This window comes from Ascaphus truei, chromosome 7 (genome assembly GCF_040206685.1).
Source record: "Ascaphus truei isolate aAscTru1 chromosome 7, aAscTru1.hap1, whole genome shotgun sequence".
Lineage (NCBI taxonomy): Eukaryota > Metazoa > Chordata > Amphibia > Anura > Ascaphidae > Ascaphus > Ascaphus truei.
In genome coordinates, this window is record NC_134489.1 from 4,038,934 (window position 1) to 4,051,274 (window position 12,341).

General features: G+C 49.8%; 1 long non-coding RNA gene across 3 annotated transcripts in view; it reads left to right on the top strand.

Moving 5' to 3' along the window:
• The first annotated feature begins 513 nt into the window (after window positions 1-513).
• Window positions 514-12,341, top strand: part of LOC142498639 (uncharacterized) — an 81,886-nt gene continuing 70,058 nt past the window's right edge. For 2 of the 3 annotated variants that reach the window (XR_012802517.1, XR_012802515.1), the window contains exon 1: window positions 514-1,005. This is a non-coding gene — a long non-coding RNA (uncharacterized LOC142498639). Of the gene's footprint in view, window positions 1,006-1,265; window positions 1,349-12,341 lie in introns of all 3 variants that reach the window. The other variant, XR_012802516.1, reaches the window with a different exon arrangement.

Below are 12,341 nucleotides of genomic sequence, written 5' to 3' on the forward strand. Positions count from 1 at the left end.
TTTCTTTTAGTTTGTTTTCTTTTTACTTACCTGAACCAGGGGTCCCTTTCAGCTGATGTGCAGGGTCAAGATTGCAACTTTGTACTGGTGACCCCAAAGTCATATTTGACATTTTCCCCACAAATAAAATACAAAGAATTAAAAGGCTATTATCTCTGGTAACCAAGGTGTCCCCGGAGGTCAGGGGACCATGCATTAGCTCCAAGAGAGTCCCTTTCCCCCCTAACCCCCGTGTTTAGAGAAGGTAGACAAATATATATTTTGGGAGGCATTGCTGCTTCAATATTTCAAAATAATTATTACATGGCATACTGTAAGGTTTATATATAATATAGAAAGCTGTTAGTTTGTTTAAAAACTACCAGCCCAACCACATCCTCAGTATTTTTACATACAGGAAATGTTGTCTGGCGTTCTGCATGTAGCCCGGTCCTCCCTTTAGCTCTCCTTCCTCCGCTGCAGGAAGGTAGCCGGTAAGGGCGCCGCCATTTTGTTTGTGCGCTCGCATGCGAACGTGACGACGGAAGCCCAGCCTGCTGCGGATACCCAGCGGTCTAACACTGGGGGTGTTCTCCTTCACATGTAAGCAGTAAAACAATCCTCTGCACCCTATACCTACTTAGTTGTAGTTCTGTGGGTTTTGACTTGAGAATTCATCATTGTGCATAGACTGTGTGGGTCTACAGATCCTATGTGATCTTTTTAATTAATTCATGTATTTTATGTGATATTGTTATTTTGAGTCAATTTATAAAGCTTTGGAATATTGACTGATGGTTCTTTTCTCTTTTGCGCTTCCTTTTTGTGTATATGTTCCGGTTTGACACCGCTGATCACGGGAGAGTGGGAGCAGCAGAGGGATAAATACATCTTTATTCGGATACAGAGGGAATTTTGGGACTGCGCATACTATTTCTTTTTGTGGAGGCTTCGCAGTATCAGCATCGTATCCATGGATCCCAGCATCGTGACATCAGCGCGCCCGGGTGTGGCATCACCCGGCAGGTACCCAAGGCATCAGTACACCAACTCAAACACTATAGTGGGGCAGCGCTGTCACACACACCCTTGGGTGGGGGAGCATAGCATTGGAAGGTACAGCCGTGCGTGGCCTGGTTGGTGGTATATATATATATATATATATATATATATATATATATTCTAGGTTATTTATGTTCAGTAAAACTGTTATCTTTCATAAGTGTGTGCTTTATTGTATGCGGGCCCTGTAGCTGGGTTATTCTACATCATAGAATCCTGTACAGGTGGAGGCGCTACCGACCGAACATCGACTCGGGTATACCCCAGGTTCCCAGTAGCAGAGACTCAGATCTGCTGCGCATCACAGGTATTGCACCATATACACACACACCGTAGTCACACATATCTCAGGGGGTGGGGAAATTGCGCTACTTGCACAATAAAAATTCATGTTTAAGGGCTTTCATGGAGTCACCATACATATATATATTTTTAAGGATTTTGCCGTTCTTAGAAGAACACTATGCTCCAGATTAATAAGCAGTGACAGAAAGTTTTATAAAAGGGATCTGGAAGTAGAAAGGAAACGGGAAACCTGTTCCGCATGCAGTGTCAACCAAAATACTTGTAATTGTGGCCCCGAGGCTGTTTAAGTCTCTTGCCTGTCTGCTCTTTACAGTCTTACAGGACGCAGCATGGAAACATGTCTACAATAAAGATATGTACTGGACACCGCTCATTATTATTTTTTTGGTCCTCCTTGACGTGATTGGAACATGCATTCTTGTTTATCAATCATCTGCAAAACTGGGATAAATACAGGTGTAAAGACAACCCACCCAGTGGGGATTTCCCATTATGCCCGCTGGGACTGGGCTTAGGGTGGCAAAAATTTAGGGCGGCAAATTTCTCTTTGATTTTTTTCCCTATATACAGAGGCCCCGTTCTCTTCCCCACTCATTGACGGGGGAGAGTGTGGGGCCTCTGTAAAGTTCTTACCTTCTCCTTCCTACCACCCTCCTCCTTCAGCCATGCAGCGTCACATGGCATTATCATGGAAACGCGGCATCACGTGACATCGCTACGTCATTGGATGCCGCGACGCAGAAGGAGGAGGGCGTCGCTGCTGGAGGAGGCAGCACCAAGGTAAGTGGCTATGGGTGGCGGATTTTTAAATCTGCCACTGAACCCACCGCAAAGATATCTTTTTTTTTAAAGAGAGAATTTTCCACATTTAGCAAAAAGAAAAGTCTTGTTCATTATTATTTTGTTTGTAAAACTACAACTCTGTCTTGCATCAGTTTTGAAATCTGTAAACTTTGATAAACAACCCAGTTATTTATTATACTTGCGGAACAAGCAAGTCTGTGATAAGAGATTTTAATAAACTATCCCCTGTGCCTACAAGCAACACAAGTTGAAAATATGCAGGGTGTTGGATTTTATTTGTATATTCTAATATACCTATACAATATGTAGCCATGTGTAAAATTGGTGTTACATATCTCTCTCTTGCTGGCAGTAATCCCTGGTAAGAAGGCAGGGTTGCCAGTAAGGGAAAAAAAAGACTGATGTGAATAGCGCTAAATTAATAAATGGGTGAATCCTAACTAGGGAAACAAAAACCTTTTAAGTGTACTGGGCTGCCTGGTGGAATCTGATAGCACAATCAGGATGGAACAATAGAACAAAAAGGGGTACCGGCGCTTCGAATGTCCAAATGGAATATAGTCCTGGAAATTCCAGACAGAAGGATGAATGTCCAAGGAGGTGAACTGGCAATTCCTCAGTCTTTTAGGTAGTCAGATGTAGCTTCATCAGTGTGGGAAGCGATATGAAATGAAAAAAGAGAAATATAGTGCAACACAGCTAACTCACAAGTGACAAAACATAAGACAAACAAAACAATACAACACAACGCAAGACTAACCACAAATACACAAAAGCAAGGCTGAAATAAAAAAGTTAGTTTAATACAACTCTAGAATATAAAATTGATGGATGAGGGACTCTGGGTACGCCAATCCGGAGGAGTAAAATCAGAGTACTACTCACAAGATGGCCAAAGGCAATGCGTGATGGAAAGTATGTCTTTAAACGTCCATATCTTTAGGTGAGCTGGTGCACCTCTCCACGCTCCGTGCCTCCGTGCCGCGTCAACCGGAAGTGGCGTCACTGGATGTTACGTCACTGGTCTAGTCTACAGCTAGTCGTAGGATGCCTGAGGGGATAGCCTGGTTAACATGGGTCAGGAATAACTGAGAGGGTCTGCGCTAGAGGTAGCCAAGAGTAGGTTGATGCCCTAGTACTGCGTGGAAATGCCAGAGTACTCTAGCCAGTAACCAGACTACTTACCACAGAGCACATACTGGAGGATCGTGACAGCATGCAGAGAGAGAGTTAGCCTAGCCTGAGGTAGTGCATACAGGTACCACATACAGAAGGGACTTTTGCTAGTCTACTATGGAGTGGCGCTAAAGCAGTGGCTGCGCCATTTTTCGTCCTGCCTTGGAGCCCGGGGTGCCACCTTGGGGGAAAGTTGTGAGGACATTGCTATTGTGTGTGACAATGATGAAGTATCTGATTGCCAGATGGCGATCGTCAAACAATCTACCTCAGCTGCTAATGTGAATGGCCGTGTAATCCAAGATGGCGGTTCCCGCTTCCCTGGGAGACCGCGTGGGCCGTGTGCTGAAAATTTTGCAAACCATGAAGTTGCAAGAAGTTGGCCGGGAGAGGCGCGAAAGAAAGAACCCCACCCTGCTGGGTGAAGTGGCGTGAAAGCTGTGGCTGCGCCCTCCTGGACTGTGACAGGCTCAGAGCCAATTCTTGGTCACCAAGTGAATCTGTGGGACCCTCCTCTAATCTCTACCAGGGGGAGGGGTCCTTATATCTGCCAATTGAGAACGGAGCTGACTGAGGGAGGAGCTGGATGTGCGCTTTCTGCCACTCAGTTGCGAGGAGCTGGTGAACAGGAGAGACTGCTGTGCCGAGTGTCTCCCTTAACCAGTGCGACTAAGAGTGCCATGGACATTGCTGTACACCTCTACCAATTGCCAGGAGGCTTCCTGGTAGTGAAAGCGGGTGACAAAGAAACCTTGCAGTGCCTGTGCATGCAATGCAGGTTACCCTGCGGAGAAGCCAGCACCACTGCAAGATGCCCGCAGTGTGGTATATACTACCTATGGGCTGTGAAGCCGTTTGTGTCTGGGCACGCCGTGGAGGTGGGAGGAGAGACAGCCAAGCTGATTGCTGGAGCCTCGCCCAAAGTGAAGCAGGCTGATCCCGGAGAATGGGGATCCCTGCTGATGGTGGCGCCTGGAAAGAGTGAGACTGGGGCCTGCTACCCCAGTGAGAACCCGGAACCTCGCTGTCGGTCCCCTGCAGAGGTACCTCTACCAGCATCGGAGCCTGCCTCGTTGGACGACGAGCAGGGAAGCCTGACATCGGTGGTGATGAGCCTACCGGCAGGCCACTACAGCGATGCTGAAAAAGAACAAGCCATTACCTGTGATGTGGAGGAGCCGAGTCTCGAGAGTCCGCGACAACCTGTGCGGATGCGACCGGAGCGAATGAGTCCCACGGCCGTGGCGACTCCCAGCATGAAAGGAGAAGAGGACCTCATCGCATGCCAGCGGAGTGGTGAGATACCCTCTTACTCCCCTCAGGCTCCGATGGAGGCGACGGAGAAGACAGGCCCAGTCAAGGCCCAAGCGGAGCAGCGGAACGAACCATCGCATTCGGCGCCGGATGTCGAACTGGAGGAAGAAGTTCCGGTGGGGGACCCCACCCAAGATGGCGCCTCGTCCCGCGAGATCGATGACGTCACTTCCGGCGGACACAGCAGAGTCGGCTGGAAGTGTAGAGGGAGAAAGGGGGTGGCCCGGTATTAAAGGGGTTGCACCCCATATGGCCATCCCCTGACCTCACCAGAGAGACAAGGGGTTAACTGGACTGCGGTCTAGTGATGTGGTTTGCACCTTGTTATACTTTGAAAATGTATGTTCCCCTGTTCCCATGTTTCACCTTTAATGTTGTTTCCCAAGGCAGGGATAAAATCCTGCAGAGATTCCTTTGCACAAAGGGAAGCAGATGGTCAGAGGGGCGACCCAATGTCTAGAAACTAAGTATTTATTAATCAATAGACGCTGCCAGTCTAATTGTTACCTGAGGGCGGAGAATCATCAAACTGTAGTGGTTTGTAAATGTTATGTCTACACCTACAAACAATGCAGATACTTAATTTGGTAGACTGATCGTTGCCCCTGATTTAATTATGGGGCTACCCATGGAGTCCCAGTACACATGAGCTAATTAGCTGGAGGGCATGGGTTAGTCTGTGTCTCCACGTTAGGGATTGGATACAGATAATTGTTCACCAATAGTCTGTATTCAATGTTAAGAATAGGGTTACACAGGTATATAAACTGTGCCAACCCTACAGTTTTTAGTTGTGCTTCTGATTCCACCTGGAATGTCACTGGATTGATGGAGAATTGCTAGCTGATACTTCTCCATTCCCCAACCCTAAGTAAGTGTTACCTTCTTGTCTGTTAATTGTACTATATTGATGTGTTTACCTTATTTAAGGAATAAATTATATTTTATTATATCTAAGCCTCGTTCAGTTCAACCCAGATATTTGGCGTTCATTATATCTTGTCATAAGCTACCGTGACAAGCTCTATAATTAACTGGTGGCAAGCGGCGGGATTGAACTGAACCTGTATTGCAGTGTACTGTAATTACCCTGTAATACAGTGGGAACTCAAAGGGAATTGCGAGTTCCTGGGACTAAAGATATTGAACACACAGTAGTGCAACAGTTAACACAAGTTGTAACACCACCTCACTGCTGCGACTGAACCATGAGCGAGGCTGAAGGCTCTTCCAACATGAGGACCCGAGCTCAGCTGAAGGACAAGTGCCGTTAATATGAACTGCCCTATGAGAACCAGGAGGTCGCAGAAATGGTTGACGCAATCGGTAACTATGAAGCCCGGCTTGCAGAGCCTCAGGATACAGCTCAGCTTGCCCTTTTACAGCCACCCGGAAGTCAGGGAAGGAACCCAGTGCTGGGGCGGCGGAATCCCGGGGAGGGAACGAGTGCACCTCCCGGGAGCAGTGCAACAGGAAGGGTGCTGGTTGCTGCGGCTACCAGTCCGTTCACCCCTGAAATGTTGGCACTGATTACTGCATGGGGAGACAGAGGGACACCGGAGAAGCGGCTGCAGTTTATCACTATGGCAGTGAACAGACCCGCTTGTTGCCCCCCTGTCCAACCCAGCAAAGATGAACTCAAGCTGGACCAGCACAGTCCCACCAAGTTCGTGGAAGGCACTGACCAGATTGACAGTTTCTTAAAGAACTTTGAAACGCAGTGCTGGTGGTACAAAGTGCTTCCCCAGCATAGGGTTGCACGTTTGGACCCCTTACTTTCCGGCTTGGCTAAGCAGACAATGATGGTGCTTCCAGATGAGTTTGCTGATGACTACGAACACCTGAAAGAACTGTTATTGTTTCAGTATGGTTTTACCCCTGAAGCCTACCGGGGTAAATTCCGTCAGGAAGAGAGGCAGCCCCAGGAGTCCTATGTTACCTACGTGACCCAAATGGCTTTGTACGGGATACGCTGGGTGGAGGGCTATGAGGCACGGACTTACCAACGCCTGCTGGACCTCATATTTCAGGAGCAGCTCATGCAGCAGTGCCCGCCGGCGGTGAGGGCTTGGGTGTACGACAAGAAGCCCAAGACTTACCAGGAGGCGGCGAGGCTTGCAGATGACTATGTGGCCAGCCGAGCCCTGATGACCGCCAAAACAGTAGCCAAGGCAGAGGTGGCGGCGGCACTGGCCAGAAAGTCTGCCAATACCCCCCAATGGACTCAGAGGCCGCCTGCGGGCTGCAGTCTACCAAAGGCGGGGGAGCTCCGGCACGAGCGCCAGTGCTACAACTGCAACCGCCCTGGTCACATCAGACCAGATTGCCCGGAACCCCTGCGTTCCGGCGGACCCCATCAGGGGCAACGCACCCCAGCTGCGAAGCCAGTAGCCCGGGTGGCTTCCACCACAGACTCCGGACCGGTCATGGAACCAACTCCCAGCGAGACGTCCCATGCAACGCCTGTCCCGGTTTCATCGGTGCCTACAGCCAGGAGCGGAGGACATCTCAGAGCGGACTTGCAGCAGACGGATGGCAGGAGAAGACATCTCACCCCGGTCACAGTCGGTGAATGGCAAGCAGTCGGCTTGCTGGATTCAGGAGCTGCAGTGACCCTGGTCCAACCTGATATGGTCCGGCCAGAGGAATTACTCCCAGGCCCTGGGATACAGATCACTGTGGCCAACGGAGAGCCACATTTCCTGCAACTGGCCAGAATCTTTTTGGATTGGGGGAGGGCCAGGGTGTGCAGGAGATGGGGGTTTTACCCGGTTTGGATGCCGATGTTCTTCTTGACAATGATCTGGGACCAATGACCTGCACCTATGACCGAGTGCCCAAACCCGCTGCGGTGGTTACCCGGAGCCAGACAGCAGCAATGGCGGCGGCGCTAGTCCCCCAGCCTTTGGGACCAACGTTAGCGGAGGGCGCAGATGAGCCCGGGGTGGTAAGCCAGGATCAGTTGCAACCACAGACTGACTTACTGTTCCCCCTCACCCTTCCCCATTCCCCGGACAATGACATGACTGGGGGGTGGCCAGAATTAGGAACCCAGTTTAGGGAGGCAGTGAAGACAGACCCTACCCTGGCCGGCGTGAGACTTTGGGAGTCCGAATCTCAGGCAGGGGAAGGCACTGAGCACTGCCTATGGTATAAGGGACTCCTGTATAGAGAAGAAGGGAACCCAGGGATAGAGGAGGGATTGACCAGTAAGCGACAGCTAGTAGTGCCCCAGGGGTACCGACAGCAACTGTTATGGGTAGCTCACTCTATTCCGTTAGCGGGACATCATGGGGTCAAGAGAACGCGAGCCCGGTTATTACAGCATTACTACTGGCCGGGGACATCTCGAGATGTGGGCACTTTCTGCCGCTCTTGTGATGCCTGCCAGCGAGTGGGTAAGGAGGGCGACCGTGTGAAGGCACCCCTGAAACCCCTACCGATAATAGGGGAACCCTTCCAGAAAGTAGCGATGGACCTTGTAGGACCCCTTATGATTCCTAGCAGGTCAGGGAAGCGCTACATCCTCACGGTGGTGGATTTTGCCACTCGGTACCCTGAGGCGGTAGCGCTTGGCACCATAGATGCCAAGACAGTGGCAGCAGCTTTGCTGAACATTTTTTCTAGGGTAGGTTTCCCTAGTGAGATCCTAAACGATCAGGGGTCGCAGTTCATGAGTGAACTGTTACATTGTCTCTGGGATGCATGCGGTGTACGGCACCGACGCACTACCCCTTACCATCCCCAGACAAACGGATTATGTGAGAGGTTTAACGGTACCCTGAAGCAGATGCTTCGGACCTTTATAGAGGTGGAGGGGAAAGACTGGGAGATTCATTTACAGCACTTGCTGTTTGCCTACCGAGAGGTACCGCAGGAATCTACAGGCTTCTCCGCCTTCGAGCTACTATATGGCCGCAGGGTACTTGGACCTCTGGACCTATTCCATGAGGGATGGGAAGGGGAGGCTACTGCTACTGATGCTTCAGTGACCCAGTATGTAGTAGCTCTCCGAGACCGGTTAGAGATACTCATGGGGGTGGCCCAGGACCACCTCAGGGCCGCTCAGACCAAGCAAAAGCAATGGTATGACCGGAATGCCCGTAGCAGGGAATTCATCCCAGGACAGCAGGTGCTTGTTCTCAAACCCACTCGGGAGAACAAGCTAATGGCTGCCTGGTCGGGACCGTACCCGGTCATCCGAAAGGTGAATGAGTGCAACTATGTTATACAGTTAGAGCCTGAGAGGCACAAGACATATCACATTAACATGTTGAAAGAGTACAGAGCACAGAGTATGGGAGCAGTAATTGCCATTTGTAGCCCACTGCTGGAGGATCCGGCGAGCAATGCTCTGCCTGATCTCCTAGGGGAGGCTAGGCAGGGAAACACTGTGGAGCAGGTGGAGATAGGGGCACAGATGAGTGCTAGGCAGAAGGGAGAAGCCAGGGACATGCTAGCTAAGTATGGGGCCCTCTTCACTGACATGCCAGGGACCACGCATCTCACAAAACACCCAGTGCTCACAGGGGACCTGCGGCCTCTGCATAAGCACGCTTATAGAGTGTCAGCAGAGGTCAAGACCAGTATGGAGAGGGAGATAGAGGAGATGCTGACCCTAGGGGTTATTACTCCATCCCAGAGTCCTTGGGAAAGCCCGGTAGTTCTAGTCCCTAAGAAGGACAAGACCACCCGGTTTTGTTTGGACTACCGCTTGCTCAACGCTGGGACGGTGTCAGATGCCTACCCCATGCCCCGCATGGATGAGTTACTAGATGAACTCGCGGGGGCAAAATATCTGACCACTATGGATTTGAGCAAAGGCTATTGGCAGATCCCACTGACCCTGGAGGCTAGGGAGAAGTCAGCATTCATCACTCCAAGTGGCCTCTATGAGTTTTTAGTGATGCCATTTGGGATGAAGAATGCCCCGGCTACCTTCCAACGCCTGGTCAATAGGTTACTGGAAGGGATGCAGAGCTATGCCAGGGCTTACATAGATGACATTGCTGTCTTTAGTAATTCCTGGGACTCCCATTTAGGACATGTAGCTGCGGTGCTAGATAGGATCAGGGAGGCTGGGTTTACCTTGAAACCCACTAAGTGTATGGTAGGGATGGCAGAGGTCCTGTACTTAGGGCACAGGGTGGGTGGAGGGCACCTCAAACCAGAGCCATCCAAGGTAGAAGCCATAGTTCAGTGGCCTGTTCCAAAGACCAAGAAACAGGTCATGGCATTTTTGGGCACCGCAGGGTACTATAGGAAGTTTGTCCCACAGTACAGCGCCGTGGCCAAACCCCTGACTGATTTGACTAAGAAGCAACTGCCTGTGCTTATCCCCTGGACTCCTGCCTGTGAAATTGCTTTCCAGGCACTGAAAACTGCACTTGCTGGGGCCCCCATACTGGCGGCCCCAGACTATACCAAACATTTCCTCATACAGACTGATGCCTCGGACTATGGCATTGGGGCTGTGTTGAGCCAAGTGGGGGACGATGGTAGAGAGCACCCTGTGGTGTACCTCAGCTGAAAACTACTCCCCAGAGAGGTGGCCTATGCCACCATTGAGAAAGAGTGCTTGGCCATTGTGTGGACACTCAAAACACTCCAGCCCTATGTGTATGGAAGGGCTTTCACGGTCCTCACAGACCACAACCCCCTAAGTTGGCTGCAGAGGGCATCAGGGGAGAATGCCAAGTTGCTAAGGTGGAGCTTGGCCTTGCAAGAGTTTGAGTTTACTATTCAGCACAAAAAGGGTTGTGAAAATAGCAATGCTGATGGACTTTCACGTCAGGACTATCCCTCTGAGACTGATTTCGTTAAGGGTGCCAGCAGTGCCCCACTCCCCGTTAGGGCCAGTGGGTCACAGGTCACCCATTAAGAAGGGGAGGTGTAGAGGGAGAAAGTGGGTGGCCCGGTATTAAAGGGGTTGCACCCCATATGGCCATCCCCTGACCTCACCAGAGAGACAAAGGGTTAACTGGGCTGCGGTCTAGGGATGTGGTTTGCATCTTGTTATACCTTGAAAATGTATGTTCCCCTGTTCCCATGTTTCACCTTTAATGTTGTTTCCCAAGGCAGGGATAAAATCCTGCAGAGATTCAGGGACACATCTGAGGAACGGACTGGGTCAGCTCTGGACTGGGGGGAATGTTTTACCTCCGATGAGGGACCAGCGAGGAAAATGATTCCGTCTGGGATGTCTTCAAGAATGAGTTCTACTGATTGTAATACTAATGGGAGGGGTAGGCCTAAACGTATTGGGTCGGGCTCTAGATCCACGGGACATCAGGTGTTTCTTCTGGGGGAGAACCGGAGGAATGTGAAATAGCTGTATCAGTGAGAGAGCAGGCTGAAGAGCAGAGTACCAAGTGGTGGGCTCCCATGTTTGAGGGGTACGAGGCCTGGCTGGATCATACGCGATTCATACAAATAAGAGGAGATGTCATTGCCCACTGGTGGGACGTGGGCGAATACTCTGAGGAGGAACGCCATGAAGAAGTAGTTAGGCGGTGGCATGAAATCCAAAGGGGTTTAGTCACGCCAAGGGGGTCCTCTATTTTATACGATGTGATTGCCCCTGAAGAGCCAATATCGTGGGTACTGCCAGGTGGGTACAAGTCTGTCTGTCAGAGAGGCACGTGGCAAAGTGACAAGCTGATTACACACTGTGTCTGACGCTCTAACAATTGTTTTAACAGTTTAACTATTGCCCCTTTCTTGGTTTGTGTCAACATATTTCAGTAAAACAATGGAATGTGAAAACAGCAAAGGTAAGGCTGGTATAGAGGTGGGAGGCTCGTGGCTCAAGGTCAAGATGTGTCATATATTTGGGCTATGCCTGATAGGGGAGAAACAAAGTACAATACCAGATCAATTATGACCAAACCATCTTATCTATACCAGTTGTCATCAATCTCTCAACTGCTTTAAGTAGCAGAAGTTTCCCAGCTTCAACCACTGACAGATATAAATACAATTGGTACAGGCAGTCCTCGGTTATCCAACAGAATCCGTTCTGAAGTAGCGTTGGATAGTGAAACCGTTGTAAAGTGAGTCCCATGTTAATCAGTGGCAGTGAGCGTTGGATAACGCATTCAGGTGTTGGATAACGCATTCCGGTGTTGAAAAACGGACCATAGGGTTGCATTGTAAAGCGTTAGATATGTCATTCGTTGTAAAGTGAAATGTTGGATAGCGAGGATTACCTGTACAGCTGAATTTATTAGATACAGGACATAAAAACAGGCACAGTATCTGCTGAATAGGTACATTTGGAAGGTACGCTACAAGCTGGAGCACACTAACTGGAATTTGGCAGCAATTCTTTTTTGCCAGAAGATGTAAGAAATCCTTGCAGTTCTGATTCGTATCTAACAAATAACGACCCTACTGCTTACTGCTTCAGTAAGGCAATGAGGCACTCGCAAAGTAGGTTACAGAAACTGAACTGCCATTCGCAGAGAAATTAATCACTCCGAGTTGGATTACTGTATGAGGTAGTCACAAAATCACTGTCAGAGTAATAAGGCACTCAGGACGGGGAATACAGCAGTGCCTAGGCAGTAGGGCACTCAGGAAGGGGATTACAGCATTGTCCACCCAACAAAGCACACAGGAATGGAATTACAGCAGTGTGCAGGCAATAAAGCTCTCAGGGATGGGAGTACAGCAGTGTCCCGGCATAAAAGCACTCAGAA